This window comes from Elephantulus edwardii, unplaced genomic scaffold (genome assembly GCF_000299155.1).
Source record: "Elephantulus edwardii isolate Elephantulus edwardi_28Jun2011 unplaced genomic scaffold, EleEdw1.0 scaffold00130, whole genome shotgun sequence".
Classification (NCBI taxonomy): domain Eukaryota; kingdom Metazoa; phylum Chordata; class Mammalia; order Macroscelidea; family Macroscelididae; genus Elephantulus; species Elephantulus edwardii.
Window position 1 is genome coordinate 5,339,302 of NW_006399880.1, and position 8,639 is coordinate 5,347,940.

The following is an 8,639-nucleotide window of genomic DNA, read 5'->3' on the forward strand; positions in this document are numbered from 1 at the left end:
GTTCGAACCATGTGCCTCTGGGATTGCAGTGCAGCCTCTTACCACTAGGCCACCAGAGCTCCCTCAAATAGCTTTTTTTAAAAATTATTTTATGATTTTGGAATCATTTTTGGTTTAGAAAAAGTTTCAATGGTGATACTGATATTTCTTGTAGATTCTCACCCTTTTCCCTCTGTTGAATACCTTATCTGTCCAGGTTGATGTTGTTGTGTGCTGCCGAATTGGTTCTGATTCATAGTAGCCCTTTGGACAATAGACCATTATAAGCTCATTTATACTACATGAATTCCATACTTCATTTGAATTTAACTAGTTCTTTCACTTATTTATTTTTTTTTTTTCTGTTCCTGAATGCAATGTAAGTTACCATATTTAGTTTGTGGCAGTATTTTAGTCTTCCCATGACTTTTGCAATCTTAACAGCTTTCACCTCCTTTTCTTCAGAAAGTTCCTCCTATTGAGAGGTATGGGCAAAGGGTATGAGAGAGAAAGAAATGTATATGAATGCAGAGAGGATGGAGCTGATGACTGGGCAGACCCTGTGATCACCCCACCAGCAGTTTCTGGAGGGGTTAATGGTGGGCTCTGGAGACCGGCAGACCAGCCTTTGCCAATTTCAATCTATATGAGCTTCAGAAAATGAACTAACTACTCTGAGGCCAGCATTGTCAGAATTACATCAGACAGCATACGCATACCGAGCACACGCAGTGCCTAACACAGAGCATCAATGCCAGCTCATCTGATAAAGACTTGTTTACCGTCTGGATTTTATAGACAAGGAAATGGCTCAAGTAAATCTGTCTTTGGGGACATGACTTCTTTACCCAAGGAAGAAAGAAATCTAATTCAGGATTCTAAACAAAAGAGGGAGAGCTATTTTTAGGTGGGATTAAGAAAATGGTTTGTGCTGGGGGGGGGGCAGGGGAATAATCCACCCAACAATTTATTTTAAAATGAAGATTTATATTTTTTCCTCCCAGACTTTGTTAACCACCATCTTGAAATTCAGTTACATTTTGTTTCTGTGTGGGAGCCTTAAGTGGATGCAGGTACTTTCAGGAACATAGCCTCTGGCCTGGCTCACCGTGATATTCCCACTGAAACCCGTCTCCACGTGCCCCAACTTGGTGGCCCAAACAGGTTACTTTTCCACTAGAAACCTCTTTCCCCATTTCTCCCTGGAGTTTTATTTAAGACAATAATACATTGCACTTGGTATGAGCACTCACTTCCCTGTAGCTACCACAGTGAAGAACGAAGTAGTTTCTTAGAAAGTTTGTTCATTTCGGGGCCCCACGATTTCACATCGTGGACTGTTTTTGTTGTTGTTAGGTGCTGTTGGGTTGATTCTGACTCACAGTGTCCCTTTGTGACAAAGCACAACTTCCCCATAGTGTTTTCAAAGTTGCATCTTTATGAGAGTAGATCATGAAGTCTCTCTACCATGGAGCTACTCCGTGGATTTGAACCGTCAGCCTTTCTGTTATCCCTTAGCTGTGTGTGTATCAGGGGCTGCACTTCCTCTCTGGGGCTTTCACCTCAGCTGAGTAACTTTTCTTTCTCAGTGCATACCTCCCTACCCCCAGCAGATGGAGGCTGCACAAGGTCTGCACTCTGAGAACATGCTGTTGGGTCACATTCCGCAGAGGGGTGTGTTCTGCCTGAAGAAGCATAGAGACAGGTGGCTGCTGGGGAGCGGTGGGGGTGGAGAGGCTCTCTGCCCAGCTGTGATGGGAGAGGGTGGAAACCAGACGACATGTGTGGTTGAGACTCCATAACCAGAACACTTAGCTAGTTTCTCAGGTCTGCAGTGGCAGGTAGAGGAGAGACCAATGCGCTTTCAAAGTTATTCTAGGGGTGGGAACACCACGACCCTCTTCTAGGTCTGTACGTGATTCATTGTCCACGACACTGGATTAGTTCGAGTCTCCCTGGGTAGGTTTCCAGACTCCGGGGTGCAAGATTAAGGTCAGATGGTAGTGAGAAGAAAAACTGCCCCAAACCATACCTGTTGCTGTGGAGACAGCGGAGACCCCCATGTCGCAAAGCAGAAATGATGCACAGGGTTTACTTGGCTGCACACTTTACGGGAGATTGCTAGACTTTTCTTCTGAATTGGCACTGGGTAAGGTTTAGCAGTCAGGCTTTAGGTTAGTATCAGAGAGTAAATTCATGGGCCTGGAATGAGAAGGAACAATCAAAATCAAAACCCACGCTAAACCAAACCTACTGCCATCCAGCCGATTCCAAGTCACAGTGATCCTAAAGAATAGAACACAGCTGTTCCTTCACAAGGGTTTCCAGGGCGGTAAATCTTTATAGAAGCCGAATCTCTCCTCTTTTTTCCTAAGGATCAGTTGGAGAGCTTAAACTGCTGACCTTTTGGCTAGCAGCCCAGTCTCTGCAAATTTTAGCTGGTCACTGGCTTAGTCTCTTTTGCAAGAAAGCAATAGTTCCAGTAGGGGGCAGTAGCATCTCTCCAAAATTGTACATCACCATTCAAGTAAGCATTTTACAGCTCTGTGTCAGCCTAGAGCTGTGGCTTTCAAACCCTAGGGAAGTTTGCCTTTCATTATGTTCTGCAGTATCCCAATGAGCATGTGGATAAACGGCATAAATATATTTGAGAAAATACTAATTTCTTGCAATATGTATTGCACTCTTCTGATACATTCTGATGTGTGACCCCCCCCCCACCCCCCCTTTATATTATGCTTAAGAAAAAAATGCAGCCCATAGTCCACTAACTTGCTTTTCTGGCTCTGTAATCTATAGTTTGAAAAGCAAGATGCTGGAAGGAGGACTCTTAAAATAAATTCAGGAGACCTAAGGCTTCTGCTTCTTATCTTCTTCTATATTATTTTAGAGTTAACTTTTTTGAGACAAGGGAACAGATAACATGTTCATATCAAAATAAAAGTAACTATTGACAAATATAACAAAACTCAAAATAGAAAAATGGCCAGGCTTTCTGGTCCAATGAAAACTGACAGAACAACCAAGACTTTGGAACTTAGTCACCCTTCAAATTTGGAACAAAGCTCACCCCAGTCGCTCAACTTTCAGCCGAAGAGTAGACAGTTCTGTGGAATAAACAATGAGACTAGGAAGGCACTCACTTCTTCGAGTAATCAACCACCTAAGCTCCAAAGCCTTGGAGCATTTGCTCAAGGGTAAAACTCAGAAGACAGCAAAGGGTAGAATAGAACTGGTCAGTGGAAATGAAAATCACAGCGAGATGACAAGAGAGTGTGATTACACCGTTGGTACTGTAGTCAATGCCATAAAACAAAATGTGTATAGATAGTTAAATGGAAAATGAATTTGCTTTGTAATTCAAATGCCAACATAAACTTAAAAAATAACTTTGACATTGTTGCATTTATACTATGTACCAGCCCTGCACAAAGACTTTATGAGGATGATCTCATGTAATCCAACATATTGTTGAACTTTGAACCCATGTCTCCATGATTCTGAAACTGAAGCATTTACAATCTATGAGACACTCTTCAGGGGGGAGACACTTGCTAACGCACCATGTGATCATGAACAGACCAACTCACTGTTGTCAGGTTGGAAATGACTCAGGGCTGAGCTTCCATGGATTACTATGTCTGAAATTCACACTGGAAGAGATTGACCATTTTTCTCTCCCAGAGTTGCTGGTAGGTTCTAAATCGTGTCAGAGCAGTGCCACCTTTGATTTAGCCCTGCAATTTCCTACAGACCATACAACGAGAGAAGTATGGTTAAACATTGCTTCAGCAGTTTAGAGAATTGGGCTGAAATCAACATAGTGCTTCTCGTGAGTTCAAACAAGGATCAGTCTTTGGGAAAGGACATTATGCTGGGAAAGGTGAAGGGTCAGAGAAAGAGGAAGATCCTCGAGAAGATGGACTGATAGAAAGAACTGTAAATGGGCTTGTCCTAGATCGTGAGGATGGCACAGGCTAGAGCAAAGTTTCAATCTATTGCTCATAGGCCCCTTTGAGTCTAGTGGCCTCAGTGACACCTGACAACACCACCACACACACCCGAATCAAGGAGAGCCAGGTGGAGCAGTTTGGAACCTGGTTTGAAAGGCGATCATGGACAGGAGAGATTTGTCTGCTCGTGCTGAATGTTAGAAACACTTTGTCTTCCAAATTTTTCCCGTGAAACCAAAAGCATGAATGAAGCCCCTTGCGAACACTTCTCACAGCTTATAGTCACACATTCTGTGTGACATTTTACCACCCCTGTGCACTATGTGGATAGGAAGCTCTGTGGGAGAAGGGCTTGTCTAGATCACTCAAATCTGTTTCCATACACTTTACTTCTTGTGCATAAATAGTGGTAGCAATGTATTTTTACTTACTAATAGTTTCCTTGAATCATAATTATCTATTCTCATTTACATTATATTGTATTCATGTATATTGTGGATTTCCCTCCTTAGAATCATCTTACTGATAACTCCTTTCGTGAATGTGTGTAAGCCAGCTACTTCATGCCTAGTGCCCTAATTTCCCTTTTTTAAGATAGTCTGTTTCTGATTTGCCCATCGCTATCAAACCAGTGCTCTGAGGGAACAAGCATACCCCTTTTGCTGAAGAATCCTCTACTCAACTTGGCAACTTTGAGCATCTAGACCTGCAAGCAAAATCCAGTCCAGAGAACAAGCCATCAGGTTGCAATAAATGACCCTAACTCACATATCTACTTTCTTAACCGTGTGTTTTTTATTCGGAGTTGTGTATTTTTACTATGCAAAATATTTATGGCAAAAAACTGAAAATAGACAGTCTCTATTGTCATTGCATTGTACTAAACTCAACAGCACCTAAAAACAACAATTGTAATTTTAGATCTGTTATTGATTTGTACTGTTAAGTCAGAACTGACTCCTAGCTGACTCTCTAGTAGGTTTTCAGAGTCAGTTAATTGCACAGGTGGAGACTGACCATCTTTCTCTTATGGAGCAGCTGGTGGATTTGAACTACATGCCTTTGGGTTGGCAGCACAATCCCTTACCACTAAACCATCAAAGCATCATTTAAAAAATATATATAGACTCTGGTATTTAAATATGAATTCTAGAACTCTTACCTATTTTACCTTTCTTGCATGAGCAAGTCCTTTCCTTGTACAGTGTACACAGGTGACATTTTTGTTCTTTATCTTTCTTGTGAACTTAGGCCTTTTCTTGTTCTTTCATCTGGGCTACACATGTCTGTTGCAGAGAGGTTCTCGCAGGCAGGCTGCTGAATGCTCTGAATATTGAAGCGGACAGCAGTGACACCAACTACAACTGCTTTCCTCCCCAGGGAGCAGTCATGGGCTGGGTTGGAGTAACAGCTGGTGGTGATCTGGTGACCACACAGCTACTATTCATGAAATAAAACAAAACTGACTTTTGTCTGTCATAGAGCGTGCAGCTACAGAACCCTAGTGGGTAGGAAAAGGGATACACCAACACAGGGATGTCTTTTTGGTTATTTTAAAGTTCTAAGAGTTCTTTTAGATGAATAATGTGTCTTCAAAATCCTATGGTACCCTTTTCTTTTCTTCCTGGTTAAACAAAAGCTCTCTCTCTGCTCATGTCCCTAGTTTAAGTTCTTCCTGTTGTATTTACTCACAGGTCTCTACAATTTTCCTTCAGAACACTTATTAAAAGTCTGTTTATATTATCTGTGCGACTTGCTTTTTAATAATTCATGTGCACTGCCTTGATTGGCAGCTCCATGAAAGTGAGACTTTGTTTGAGTCACTAACTCTTCTATTTTTAGAACCAGTCTTTAGGAAGTAGACTTAAAGCATTTGCTAAAGAAGCTCAAAGACTATAGATTTCAATATGAATTACATCTCAATATCAAGAAAACAAAAATATCACTGGACCAATAAGTAACGTCATGCTAGATGGAGAGAAGATTGAAGTTGTCCATGATTTTACTTGTATCCACTGTCAACACACGTGGTAATAGCAATCAAGAAATCAAGAGACACGTGTCATTGGTTGTTGTTGTTGTTAGGTGCTGTTGAGATGCTTGCGACCCATAGTGACCCTGTACGTATAACAGCTCTGAAGTCTGCCCTGTCCTGAGCCAGATGCACTGATTCCAACATACTAACCCCATTGCCCCAGATACTGTATCAATCCATTTTATCTAGGGTCTTCCTCTCCTTCATTGTCCATCTGCCTTTCCAAATTGGGAAAATATGCTGTCGAGGACCTAATTTTAAAGTTCTGAAGTGTTAAGATGTCAGTTTAAATGCTAAAGTGCACCTGATCTGAACCACTGCATTTTCAAATTATTTTTGTACATTCCAAAACTTGATAAGGATGACTAATCAGTGCCTTTAAACTGTAGTACTAGCAGAGTACTGAATTTGCCACAAACTTCAAAAAACCCAAACAAGTCTGTCTTAGAGGAAGTTCAAGCAGAGTTTTCCTTAGAAGAAATAATGATGAAACTTCATTTCCCATACTTTGGACATACTGTCATGAAGCAGCAATCTTTCAGAAAAGACATCACTCTAGGAAAGGTAGAGGGTTGGCAAAAGACACAATGACCCTCAGCTAGATAGACTGACACAGTGACTGTAATAATTGCTGAAGATTGTGAAGGTGGCACGGAAAATGGTAAGATTCCCATTTGTTGCTCACAGGGTAGCTATGAGTAATCAACTCAATGGCACCTGACAACAACAGCAAGTCTAAGACATGGTAGACTTAACAATAAAGATGTATTGAATGGGTGAATTAAGATGAAGCAATAGAACTTTACATCTGACTGTGACCCATTCTTAATATGTACGAGAGGGAGAAAGTATTAAAATCACAATATTGCTGTCTATTGATTATTGAGATTTTGGGGAAATGGCTACTCTTACATACATAGCAGGTGTGCATGAAAAGTTTATTGAAAATAGCACAGTTTTCATTTGTTTAGATATGTCAGCATAAATATCTGGCCTCTTTTCTTATTTTAAAAAATAGGTAACAGTTGTAAGCAGGGTTAATTCCTGCCTTTTTCTGAGTACCTGTCATCTTACCAGGCCCAGTGTCAGTAATTTATCTACCTTAGAGGAGCTGGAATTGACTTGACAGCAGCGTGTAGTGGTCAGAGAGGATTTAATACTCCAAATGACTCCACACTGAAAGTTTTATCATCTCCACTTTTAGATTAAGAAGTCAAGGCTCAAAGTAATTAAGACACTCAGAGATTCAAATGCATTTGGGTCTGAGCAAAGCACTAATGTTTTCCATCACTTTGTAATGTGGCTGTATATTTTATCTTTTAGAATGTAGGGTCATGAAAAGAAATAACTCTCTTATTAACACTTGGTACAGCTCCTTTTATCTCAGAGACAAGAGATGATCATAAGGTGTTGTTGAATAGGAAATTCCTTAGTGCTGCAGGCTCCATGGAATAAAGTGACCAGTTGGTAGGTGACACTTTAAGAGTATTTTTTAATCTAAATGGCTAGCATATTGTTTCTCCTTCCTTGGGAAGTGATAAGTTACTGTGTGTATGAGAGAGGGTGATGTTCAACCAGGACTTAAGCTCTGGCCTTGCCTTAATAATCATCAGTCTGTATGGAGCATACTGGATCTTCTTGCAATAACCAATCAACCCACTGCTCTAGTATTGTTTCCAACTGATGGTGACCATCAATCCAGTTCCAAGACTAAAAGCATTTATGAGAAGGGACTGTTTCTTTCTCAGAGATGCTAGGAACACATGGCCTTTTAGTTAGCGATACCTCCAGAGCTCCTTAGTGAGAACCCCCAGGAGGAAGAATCTTAGTTGTGGGAAAGCTATTATGGTACAGTGGACACAGAGAGCCATCTTCAATTCCCTCAGTCATTCGTTCATGTAATCAACACCCAACATGTTTAAGCTTATATTCCAGTCAGGAAAGCCAACATGATCCTTGAGCTCATGGAAGTTCTGAGCTGGCTATGGTCCTCTGATGAACTTCTACATTCCAGGACACATAATTATGCTCATGAGAAACTTATACCTAGGCCAAGAAGCTGTTGTGTGAACAAAGCAGGGGACCACTACATGGTTTAAAACTAAGAAAGGTATGTGTCAGGATTGTATACTCTCTCCATATCTATTCAATCTGTATGCTGGGCAAATTAATTGAGAATCTGGACTCTACGAAGAAAAATGTGGTATCAGGATTGGAGAAAGATTAATCACAACCAATGTTATGAGGATAACACACCTTGCTTGCTGAAAGTGAGGAGGACTTGAAGCTTTTGTAGAAGACCTAAGATTTCAATATGGACTACACATCAATGTTAAGAAAACAATATTTCTCACCACTGGGCCTAAAGAGAACATCATGATAGGTAGAGAAAAGATTAAAATTGTCAACAACTTCATCGTACTTGGATTCACAATCAGCACCCTTGGTACCAGCAATCAGAAGACCAGGAAAAGTATTGCACTGAAAAAATCTGCAGACATGGACCTCTTCAAATTATTGAGGAGCAATGTTACCAGTTTGAAGACTAAGGTGTGCCTGTTCAGGTCATGGTAGTTGCAATTACTTGCTATGTATCTGTGAACTGGAGAAGAATTAGGATGATAGAAGAATTGATGCCTTTGAACTGTGACGTTGGAGAAGAGTACCAAATA